This window comes from Apium graveolens, chromosome 1, assembly GCF_009905375.1.
Source record: "Apium graveolens cultivar Ventura chromosome 1, ASM990537v1, whole genome shotgun sequence".
Lineage (NCBI taxonomy): Eukaryota > Viridiplantae > Streptophyta > Magnoliopsida > Apiales > Apiaceae > Apium > Apium graveolens.
The window spans coordinates 104,226,677-104,240,110 of record NC_133647.1 but is presented as its reverse complement, the minus strand read 5'-3'; the positions used below and the strand labels follow the sequence as shown (position 1 = coordinate 104,240,110).

The window sequence follows — 13,434 nt, the reverse complement described above, 5'->3', positions numbered from 1 at the left end:
CACAATCTCGTAAGGAAACACTGGAAGAAGTTGAAGTTTTTGAAGAAGTTGAGAAAGTTGAAGAAGTTCTTATTGCAATGGGAGAACCAGCAGCGAATCTGAAAGCTTTGATGGATTATTCTCAACCAAAGATTAATGACATTCAGTCTAGCATTATCAGACAATCCATGCAGATGGTGTAGAATTCAGTCCAATTTGGGGGTTCTCCAACGGAAGATCCCAACATGCACATTAGAGATTTCATCGAGATCTGCGACACAATCAAGTTCAACAATGTTTCTGAAGATGCTATAAAGCTGAGGCTTTTCCCATTCTCTCTGAGGGATAAAGCTAGTGCTGGTTGCATTCTCTGCCACCAGGTTCTATCACTACTTGGGAGGATCTTGCTCAGAAGTTTCTTACTAAATTCTTCCATATGGCGAAGACAACTGCAATCAGGAATGCTCTTACTCAATTTGCGCATTAATCGGGAGAATCTCTATGTGAAGCTTGGGAGCGCTACAAGGAGATGCTTAGGAAGTGTCCTCATCATGGGATGCCTGACTGGATGATTATCAACTGCTTTTATAATGGTTTGGGAGCACAGTCTACACCCATGCTTAATGCAGCATCAGGTGGAGCCTTATGGGCTAAGAGCTACGATGAAGCTTATGAGTTGGTTGAACTGATGGCTGCTAATGAATACCAGAACCTGTAACACCCCCAAATCCGGGGTCGGGGATTCGGGTTGTCACGAGTTCCATTTCCCTTATCAATACTTAACCTTAACAGTCAACCAGCTACTGAGTACTGTGGCCCCACAATATACACACACACACACCACAAGTTATAGTCTCAGAGATAAATACCAAAAGTAACACAAGTTATTTTATTCTACAGTTATAAACCGTTACACCTTAAAAGGATTTCTGAATAAAATTACATTTCTTTGCCATTATTACGATTTATATAGATACATAAGTCTGGTACATCAGAAGTTGAAAGCCTAGCCTATTGGTAATTTCTACCTCAGCTACAGCGGCATCAATGCTTCCAGAAAGCTGCGGAACGTTTCCTAACCGCTTGCGAATTGGAAGCTTGGTCCTGTTCATCTTTTCTATCTGTTGTTGTATGATGAAAGAAGAAAGCAAGGGTGAGCAGCAAGCCCACCGAAATAATATATATAATAATTAAAAATATATGAGCATTCTAATAGTACTCATTAAAGTCTTGGTCAAGAAGAAATGAACCAAGCTGATATCTTAACGCGACCAAGTCGCAAAATATTCAGTATATATATACATATATACTTTTCACAATCTTTGAAGTCCTCTGACATGTATAATATACACAGAGTTCCAGTTTATAACTGCATAAAATTATCGTTGCAAGGTGATCTCATATATCTAACATTGTCTCAACGTTTTTCTGAAAATCTTTGACATGCACAAGATAATCATTTACTAGATATAAGTTTAAAAGATGAAGTTACAAGATACTCCAATATACTTATATCTTTTCCGAATACTACTTGAACTACCACCGTTCAAGGTATAATATGTGTCAAAAGTTCATCACATAGATGAGACTACAAGATATGATTTGAATAGATTCAATCCTTGAAATATCATTCAACAAAAATGAAGTTACGAGATACTTCATTAAGTCCCGATATATATCCATATATATATATATATATATATATATATATATATCTCATACATTTCCAGAAAACCTCTGTCATGTAAAGTATGAACAGAGTTGCAATATCCAATGAATTTGGAAAGAAAATAATTTTGGCATAAACCCGATATCTTGCCGATCAGGCAAAGATACCAATAAGTAACCTTTTCTACTAGTAGATGGATGAATCCCCCACCGGTCATCACCCTGGCCGCAATAGGACCTTATGCTGGATTGCCACTCATCCACCTACGCATTTGATGGACTCCCACTGAGCCACTTACACTTTCATGGACGCCCACTGAGCCCATATTGCTTATGCCGACTCAATAGATGGACTTACTTCCCGAACGTTGGGTAAGTAATCAATTCATTTGTCAAAACAACAACCTCGTTGTGAATATAAAATACACCACAAAGCTGGATCCCTCAGGTTTTGAGCGAGTATTTAAATCCCCTTTGAAAGGAGGATCTTAAATATAAAAATGAGTTTTGAGATCCGCTCTAACTTTAAAAATCATTTTGAAGACTCGAAAACATTTTTAAGAATGTTTGGAGTACTGCTGATTTAATAAAATAAATCAGTCCCAATATATTAGAAAATATCTGAATATTATTATTTAAATAATATTCCCATAAGGATAATCTCTATATAAACAATTTGAAGTAGAAGTTTTAAAACTCATACTTGAAATGAATATTAAATAACCAAAGATATACTTATACGAAAGTACTATCTTTATTTGAATAATCGAAAATAAGTTTGATTATCGAAACATTATTCTTTAATAAAATAAAGAATAATATTTAGTAAATAAGCAGAGTCATAAGTCCTCAAATGAATATTCAAAAATAATATTCATTAAATAAAATAACGGAGTCATAAATCCTCGAATGAATATTCAAAATAATATTCATTAAATAAATAAAATAAAGTTATCGAATAAACCTTATTCGATTAATAGTTTTGAAAAATATATATATATATATATATATTATACTCGGGAACATCGACTCCCGGTTTAAAAAAATGTTCACCTTTGGATCCCCTATACTAAGGGTATACGCAACTACTACTTATCTCTAGCATAGGTATTATGCAACTATAAGCATTAAAATCAACAGATAGATAACCAGATTATGAAACAGACATGCATATATATACCATATCAGCATGCTTCAATATATCGCAAAATTTGCTAATTAACCAACATGCATATATCACAAGATAATGCATATACATATATACATCACAACAACAGTATAACGGGTAGAAAACTTGCATGAGCGACTTGGGGGTGGTAAAAGTCCTGGGATGAGTCTGGTAACCTATAAACCACATATAAGTTGGAATTAAACCAAAGTCGCTTATGAATCTATACTTTAACCAATTAGACTCTAACGCTCAATTTGCACTCAATGATTCTCTTAAGTCGCTCGAGTACCCTCGGCTCCATCATTTTTAATAAATTAACCATTAAGGGTTTTAAGGCGATTCTTTCGCAAGTGCCTTAACAACTGCCTAATACACTTTACATAAATGTTTCATACTCTAATTAGTCATTTAAGGTCTTTAACCAATGTTTGAAAGTAAGGCGAGGGGTAATGGTTTGTTCGCGAAACGCCGTTACTTAAAACGGTCGTTTCTCCTAAACTGTACATCGGATTCAAACGAACCACATATCAAAATGAAGCACGTAACATGAACTATCTAATCATGGCAGTGGTCAAAACCTAACAGTGAGTTATCGGGTCCTGATGTTAAGAACAAAACAGTCTAAAGTAAATCGGACATTACGACGGCTATGTTTACGCGATTACCAATTTTTATCCTACTCCAAATCAACCACCAATCAACCACAATTCAACCATACAACCAAACTCCATACATAAAATGCTACAACAGCCCCAACAACTCAATATTTCCAATTTACACTACTTCCCAATCATGAACTAAAAGCTTACATAAGTTCTTTAACTAATCAACAAGATTTACAACTCCAAACACATCACAAAACCAACACATCTCTAAATACACAATAATCAACCTTCTCATGAACCATTCCAAACAAAAAAACTCTAAATATACAAAAGTAGGGCTAGGGTATGAGATTATACCTTTCTTGGTGAGTAAAAGTAACTAAGGAGCTTGGAATCACCCTTGAAAGTCCTTACCAAAGCTTAATCTAAACAAAAACTCAAGAACAAAATTTTAAGTTCTTGAAAAACACTATTCACCCTCTTCTTCCATGAATTTTAGGAAGAGGTTGTGAAGGAATTTGAAGCTTAAACTTATAGGATAGCTATATTTATGCATAAGGAACCTTAGATAATTACCTCACTAATTAATGAAGCTTGGAACTTGGATTTGGGTTTTTTTTCTTCTTGAAAATGGAAAAGGGCCGAGAGCTTCTCTTGGAAAAATGAAGTCAAGATGTGTTTTTGTGTTTGTGATTTGTTTTGCTTGGTTGCTAGGTTTTTGTTTTGTTTAATTACCCTTTTAACCATTTAAAATTGTGTGGTTAATAATCAACCACACTTCCTTCCTTTTTGGTCATGCTTAGGTCATCAATCTTATGTAATCTTCCCATGCTTGTCCTCTTCTTATTGGTTTGATGACATCATCCTCACTAACCTCTTTTATTAGCTCCTAATTACTTGGCTAATGACCGCTGATCTGTTCTACGGTTCACTTAACTTTCGTTTTCGTTTATCGTTTGAGGGATCATACCCGCGATCTTATTACTTGGGTTCCCTTAACCTTTATCAATACATTATATTCCTTTTATGATCCTCTCTTATAATCCTTGAATTTAAATCCTTTTTATCCTGTTACCTTATACTCAATTCTTTCGATATCTGGTGGATTTTCGGGAAAAATCAAAGTGTTCGAATTTGGATTCTGACGATCTTTACATACAATTATATCCCATATAAAGTACTAATAAGATCTCAGAATAACAATAGAAGAACCCCTACATAGTGTGGCATGGAAAGTTTTCTTATTCAGCATAATCAGCAAAACACTATTCATAAGGGTTACTAAAAGTTCAAAAATTTTGGGGTTATTACAGTCTCCCCTCCTTTAAAGGATTTCGTCCCGGAATCAGGAAAAAAATGAATAGGGATACTTTCTTAGCATTGCACTTTCTAACTCTCAAGTCAATCTTCCCACATTATGGTTCTACCATCAAATTCTAACTAGTTTGATAGCCCTTCTCCTAAGCACTTGTTCCTTTTCAATCTATAACCCTTCCTGGTTGCTCCATATAGGTTACGTCGGGTTGCATGTCTATGCGCTCATATGCCCCTATTTGTCTGGCATCCGAATTATACTTCCTTAATATTGATACGTGGAACACGTTATGAACTTGCTACATGTTCGGGGGTAGGGCTAGCTCATATGCTAACTTCCCAATACGTCTTAATACCTCAAAGAGTCCTACAATTCGTGGGCTTAGCTTTCCTTTCTTTCCGAATCACATCCATCCTTTCCAAGGGAATACCTATAATAGCACTAGGTCCCCTACTTCCTATTCTTTGTCCTTTCATGTCAAATCAACATACTTCTTATGTCCATCTTGGGCTACTACCATCCGTCCTCTAATTAGATCTATTATATCCTTGACCCTTTGGACTACTGAGGGTTTGAGCATCTTGCGCTCTACAACTTCATCCTAACATAAGGGAGATCGACATTGTCTTCCCTCAAGGATCTCATAAGGCGATACCTCGATACTGACATACGATCGATTATCATGAGAAAACTTAATCCGCGTTAAGTGATCGTTCCAAATTCTTTCAAGTCTATTGAACCGACTCTCATCATAGCTTCTAGCATTATAGCTTTTGCTTCTCAATACCCATTCTTTTCCAGTTCGTAGTCGTTACTATCTTCCATACATAATACTATACTGGTTACACTTTTGCTCGTTAGCGTTCTATAACCTTTTAATAACCACATCAACCTTAGTATCACGAACGTGTTAGAATTAGAATACCACCGTACTGATACTACTTCCTTTCTAGCCGCTTCTATCTTCGAAAGCTTGATCCATCATATAGAAGTAAAGGAATTTGTTGAGAGATCACTATGATCATGAACACTTGTTCTATTGCATAGTTAGTACAGAAGGTGGCCAGCCTTTAGTACTTGACAAGCAATTAAACAACATATGGTATCCTACTAGGCTTCTATCACACAGATAGATAGTCATTCGGCAATACCTCCCCTTCTGGAAGGGTTGTCTTCTCAGCTTATATGAAATGAAAAGGAGAGAAAAGAATGAATTGAAGAAAATTGAATATATATAAAATATACTGCCACAAAATATCTGGCTTGGAATCTACCTCTGAACTATAGAGGTTTATCATAGGAGAACAAAACATATACGTATATATATCAACATCAGGTATTATAGCATCGTATTTCACATGCCTAAATATTTTTGATATTCTGTCCATCATTCTATGGACCCATGCTCTTGCTCGAGCTTATACACAATCACCTTTGAAACTCCCTCGACATCGAAAATCGAATCTGGGATCTCTTTCTACACATCATCGTTACTAGAATTCTATGCTTGCACCGCAACCTTCCTCATATAGTAATACGACTCTCTATTCATAAGAGGGAATAAATATATAATATGCAAATACTCCACTAGGTAGTCTATCAATGATAACTTATATATCAACACGACCCCATTAGGGGTACTCAATCTCAACATCCATTCCAATACAACTCTCACGGTTGTAATCAGCTCATTACTCGCAGAATCATTGTTGCATTACTATGGTCCACCACTGACCTACTGTAGTCATTCATTTTCTATGAAATCTTAATAGCTAACCATACGGAGTCCATACATGTCGTATCGGATTCTTCTAAGGAGGCAACATAATCACCATTCCATGATTCATGAAGAACACTCCTGAACTTGGCGTACATATGACATGAAGCAGATAAAATTGCAGAAGAGTTTCAATAAAAGCAACGATAGTAGGTTAACACCATTATTAACCATATGTCTTTATTAGGAGACATGAAGCTCAAAGGTTCATTTAGTCCTTTCTTATCATGGTCCTGGCTTATCTCAAGATACAACCTTATAAGATAGATAGCCCGCTCACGGCGATTTCATAAATTAAATCTTTACCAAACTACTATCACGGTTGAGTATCGCACAATCATCAGAAGGAATGTCAATCTTTCAAACCATAATACAACCTTCACGGCTTCAACCATCATCACTGTATTCCTCTGGCACGAGCACCTATAATTATCCTCTTACATTTAAAGTGTCAGCCACCTCTTTGGCCTTTCCTGATAGTAAAGTTTCCTTACAATCAATGTCTTTTAAATGACCTTCAACTAAATTCTCTACCTCATTTCCTATCACTGCTTGTGTGAAAATGGTCTTCATTACGCCTTGGTAAAAAAATATATCATCACTTTTCCATAAGTTATATCCTCAGTCTTTTAGAGGTTAACATTGTCATGATTGACTCTTGATCATACTTAGTGTTGGATTTTAATCGCAACGGAGGCATGGTAAAACACTTTTACACATATAAAATCCAAATAAAAGCATATAAATCGTGATTAAAACATATGAATCGATTACTAACCTTTAATAGCGATCCAAAAGCAACGATCGGAGATCCTTAGCAGCTGCTCCTCAAACGTGAAGCACTCCACCGGTATCCACCAAGAAAACGATGCTAAGGAGGAGGAGGAGGTGGAGAGAATTAGGTTTTCTGAAAAAATTTTGGGTTGGAATAAAAATAGGGTTTATAATAGTATATTTATAGGCAAAATTTTCAGCTGAAATTTTCCCATAAAATATTATTATTATTAACCCATTTATTATTCTTATTAATAATTAAAACACCTTTTAATTATTATTCATTTTTTAAACACTTTAGAAATAATTCTCTCTCTTGATTTAATTTCCAAAATTAAATTCTTAATTAATAATATTAAGAACTTTTCTTAATTAATTTATAATCAATTAAATCTCATTTAATCAATTATTAAATTTGCCAATTAATTATTTATTTCATAAATAAATAATTATCAGCCATTATTAATTAATTTCTCCACCATTAAATCATTCTCTTTTTATGGTGTGACCCTGTAGGTTCAATATTAAGCCGGTAGTAGAAATAAATAATAATAAAACTATTTTATCATTATTTATATAAATTCTCTAATTTATTAAATATGATTAATTAATTAATCATATTTATTCTACATCGTGAGGGATACTTCTCAGCATATCGCGACTATCCGGATAATACGAATTCACTGCTTAGAATACCAAGAACCTATTCAGTGAATAGTTACCGTACAATAAACTTCTTTGACCCTAAAATGTCCTGATTAAATACAAGGCATGGATCTTGTGTCAAGACTATCTAATTTAATCACTTGCTTACCATTTACTATGCTTAGTTCTATGCAAATTAGAAACTCCTTTCTAATTTCATTCACTCTGGCCAGAGATTCCTGAACTAGCATAAGTGGATCAGCCTTGAACATTCGCTTCCTTCACTGGAAGGGGTAGATCCTTTATTGATCATACACTATCTTCGTGTACAAATTCCTATACCCAGTAGAGCCCTAATAATTATCCCTGGAGACTAAGAACTAAACCAAAGCATAGTTCAGTGTACATAAGATGACTATGATGACCTCAAGTCTAAGGATACTTGTACAACTATCACTATGTGAACAAATGCTGACACGTGAGTGAACTGCATCAGTTGTTCAGCTGTGCGAGTCATGTTCAGTGAACTTATTCTATAATAAGCACCTACATACTAGCTATAGTGTCACCACACAAATGTCTATGAGAACAGACATCCTTCATAATGAAGCAAGCATAGTATGTACCGATCTTTGCGGATTATTAATTACCAGTTAGTAATCCTATGATCAGGAACTATTTAAGTTTAGAGTTATCATCTTTTAGGTCTCACTATTATGATCTCATCATAATCCATAAAAAGCTTTACTCTAAACTATGGTATATCTTATTTAAACCCTTAAATAGATAGAGCCCGTAATAAAAACAAAACAAGTCTTTTATTAATATCAATGAAATCAAAACAGATTACATAAAAAGTTATTCCTAAATCCTAATACATGATTGGACTTAGGACATATTCCTTTCAATCTCCCACTTGTACTAAAGCCAATCACTCTGGTATCTAATACCCATCTTGTCTTTATGTCGATCAAAGTGACTTTCATAAAGTAGCTTTGTGAGTATGTCTGCTATGTTGTCATGTGTGTCAACTCTATTTCAATACAACACAAGAAATGTTATCGCGCTCCCACTAACCCTTTTGTAGACACATGGTTCATCTACGTTTTTCATAAAACCAAACTCTTTGATTGTCTCATCAAAACGGATGTTCCATCTACGAGAAGCTTGCTTTAAACCACATATGGTTCGCAGCAGCTTACACACTAGGTTTTCATTTCTCTTGGAAAGAAAAGCATCTGGCTATTTGCCAGATCTTATAGTGTAGTAAGCAGCAATCGCAAGCAAAATCCGAACTGATTATAACAGGGCTACAGGTAAAAGGCTTCATCAAAGTCAATCCATTGCCTTTGTTTGAATCCTTTTTCCAAAAGCCAGGCCTTAAAGGTCTCCTCCTGGCCATCTGCTCTAATCATTCTTTTGTATCCCGTATACATAGATTTCATTTCGAATTTCATGGCACTATGCCATTTCTCTGAGTCAACACTACTCATAACCTCATTATAGGTCACAGGGTCGTCATCATCAATGATCGACAATTCATTGTCATTCTCAATGACAAGGCCATATTACCTCTCAGGTTGGCGAGACACTCTCCCTGACCTATGAATGGGTTGTTCCACAGAAGGTTGTTCAGTCAGAACAAGTGTTTCCACTTGATCCGTAGTAGTTTATGCTTCTTGAACTTCATCAAGTTCAATTTTTCTCCCACTGTTTCCTTCAAGGATAAACTCCTTTTCCAAGAAGGTAGCATGTTTGGAGACAAACACCCGATGATCGGTGTAAAAGTAATACCCTAAAGTCTCTTTAGGATATCCCACAAAACTACATTTTACGGATCGATATTCCAGCTTATCCGGGTCAGCTTTCTTGACATAAGCTGGACATCCCCAAATCTTAACGTGTTTAAGACTCGGTTTCCTTTCTTTCCATATCTCATACAGAGTTTGAGGAACAGATTTGGAAGGCACCTTATTCAGTAAATATGCTGAGGTTTCCAATGCATAACCCCATAGGACTACTGGAAGATTTGCATAGCTCATCATGGACCGAACAATGTCTAACAAAGTTCGATTTTTCCTTTCAGATACCAATCTGGAGGCGTCCACTGGGAGAATATACCATTTATTTTGAGATAATCCAGAAACTCTCCATTCAAGTATTCACCACCTCGATCTAATCGAAGAATTATAATACTATGTTTGGTTTGTTTCTCCACTTCATACTTATACTCTTTGAACTTTTCAAAGGCTTCAGACTTGTGTTTCATCAAACACATATCCGAATCTTGATCTATTATCCATGAAAGTGATGAAGTATGAAAATCCACCCATGGCTTGCGTAGACATTGGTCCACATACATCTGTGTGTACCATTCCTAGCAAATTTGCAGCCCTCTCTCCATGTCTACTAAATGGAGACTGCAGTGCCACAATGAAGTGAGATTTTCATCATCCCTTTTCTTATATTAGTTTGTTCAATCTGAAGTAAATTATGTCACACTTATACAGACCATTATTTAAAGTACCACGTCCATAAAGAATATTATCTCTAAGAATAGAACATTCATTATTCTCAATAATAAATGAAAATCCATCCAATTCTAACATGGGAATAGAAATAATATTCCTCACAATCGAGGGAACAAAATAACAATTATTTAAAACAATAGTCTTGCCCGTAGGCATATGTAAATGAAATAATTCTACATCTTCAGCAGCAACTCTTGCTCCATTTCCCATCAGTAGAATCACCTCCTCTTCCTCAAGAGTCCTACTTCTCCTTAGTCCCTGCAACAAATTGCAGATATGAGAACCACAGGCGGTATCTAATACCCAAGTAGAAATTTGATTTAATGACATATTCACTTCTATCATGAACATACCTTAATCAGAAGCGGTAGTCTCACTACCCTTCTTCTTCTTCAATTCTGCAAGGTAAACCTTGCAGTTCCTCTTCCAGTGCCCCACCTTGTTACAGTGAAAGCAAACAACTTTGCTCTTGGGGTCTTCAGCTTTTGGTGGAACCGGCATTTTCTCACATACTTTCTTCTTCTTGGAAGGGTTCCTCTTCCTTTTCTTAAGATTGGAACCTTCACCAATTAGAAGAACAGAACTCTTCTTAGGGGGAAAATTCGATTCCGCAGTCTTCAATATGTTGTGGAGTTCAGGCAGGCTGACATCCAACTTATTCATGTGAAAGTTCACAACAAACTGCGAGAACGAACTCGGAAGCGATTGCAAGATAAGTCCTGGCTCAGCTCCCCATCCATGGCAAAACCAAGTTGTCCAAGACGTTCAATCAAATTGATCATCTTAAGTACATGGTCATTCACAGATGATCCCTCAGACATCCTACAACCGAACAGCTCCTTCGATATCTCATATCGATCTGTCCTCCCTGCCACATCATACAACTCTTGTAGATGCATGAGGATAGTGTGAGCATCCATATGCTCATGTTGCTTCTGTAGCTCAATGTTCATGGAAGCTAGCATGATGCATTGAGCAACATTTGCATCATCTACCCACTTACGATACACAACATGTTCATCATTATGTGCATCACTAGCAGGTTCAGTAGGCTTAGGTGAGTCAATCACGTATTCCAGCTTCTCAATCCTGAGAATAATTCTCAAGTTTCGAAGCCAGTCAGCATAATTAGGACCAGTCAATTTGTGAGCATCCAGTATGCTCCTGAGTGATAGTGCAGAAGACATAATGTATATTGTAAATCTATAAATGATAAACACATAACAACACTTAGCAAATATTTGATTTCATTTATAAAACACTATATGAATCGGGTCTTTATTCATAAGTGGCTCCCACTAGTTTATCTAATTTATTCAACCCCCTACGTGAAAAATTAAGCATTCATAATGCTAGTGGGAATAGGGATCCTACATTCCATTACACAACCCCGGCTGTAGCACAAACTGCCATGTAATGTTCAATAGGCAGACAACTCTTGTCAATTACATCTTATGTTATTCCCTAATCAAACTTTAGCCTCTTGAATACTTGAGTCACGGCTGTGGCACGACACACTCAATATTCTAAGTCAAGTCTAACCCAACATTCCGTACAATTGAATCAGTCTCCAACGACCCACGGCTGTGGCAAGTACCGACCTTTAGATTTTAATTCAATGTACACATCTATATGTAATAGACAAGTATTTCTTATTTCGAAATCAAAGCCCTCGGCTGTAGCACGAACCGACAATGATTCAAAAATAAGAACTACTTTTCTATCATGTTGGAAGGCTATGACCGGTACAAGCCCGTTGTGTCATTGGCCAATTACTACTTGATATTATTTAATTTTAGAGGGATTATATTACGTTACAATCATAATCATATTATAAAGAAATTCTTCCTTTTAATTTAAATATTTCAAATCAATAATCGATAATCAGATGATTCCCAGATCGGGTGGAGCATTGTCAAGAGGCGTCACTTAATAACCCTTTCTTACAGATAGAAATCTGTTGTTGACAGAATCATCCTTTCTCTCAATATTGAAAATTCATATTCAATTACGTGTTTCATAAACACAAGAATCTCATGATTGTATTCATAATATTATTATTAAGGTTATGAAACAATTTCACTATACTAGATTGTCTAACAAGCGCCTTATGTTCATTTAAGCATATATCACATATATCAACATGAATAAATGTCAAGGTAGGCATGTTAAATCATGTAGCATATTGGTCTAAGCATTATACATCTCTATGTATCACATGAAGCATTTAAAAGCTATTAAAACAGTCAAAAAACATCTTTAAAAACACTTCTGTTAGCCATAAACAGTTCGAAACAATTTCATAAAATATCATACAATATACCATTAGAAGCGTCTCGAAAAGACGAATCCAACTGCACCAAAATCGCCCAAATATGAGCTACCACGCGCCCTCACACGCCGAAACAAGGTTCCCCACGCGCCCCCACGCGCACACGCGCTGTCAGACGCGTGTCAGAACACCGCCCACGCGCGCCACGTGCCCCACGCGCTTCACGCGCCTACGACCCTACGCTGACGTCAGCATGACGTCATTTGATGATGTCAGCACGTTGACCAGCGCGTGTCTGCCACGCGCCGTGCGTGGTACACGGGCGCATGTACCCCACGCGCGCACGGCAGACGCGCCGTCCTCCTTCCTGCGTCGACTGTTGCGCCTGACAATTCTCGATCACCGTGCTGTTCTGTGTCTTTGTCTCCGTGCACCAATACAGCAGATATACAGCAGCAGATGCATAATATATATATATATATACTTACAATTTATTTATATATATATGATTATTTAATTACGAATTTAATAGCAAGAACTTTAAAAATTCATAATAAAAAATCTATACATCATAAAATTATGAAAAAAATACCCAGACGATCTACAACACTTGTAGAACCCAGATCAATATTCAAAATTATTCTGAGAAACGATTTCTCATCAGACAAAATTAATCCATGATTTAACTTGTAAAAAT

At 36.2% G+C, this 13,434-nt stretch overlaps 1 non-coding gene across 1 annotated transcript; it reads right to left on the bottom strand.

Annotated features, from left to right (window-relative positions):
* Window positions 1-430: 430 nt before the first annotated feature.
* LOC141682159 (small nucleolar RNA R71) lies at window positions 431-537 on the bottom strand. Its single transcript, XR_012559566.1, has one exon. It is a non-coding gene; the product is annotated as a small nucleolar RNA R71 (small nucleolar RNA).
* Window positions 538-13,434: the final 12,897 nt, after the last annotated feature.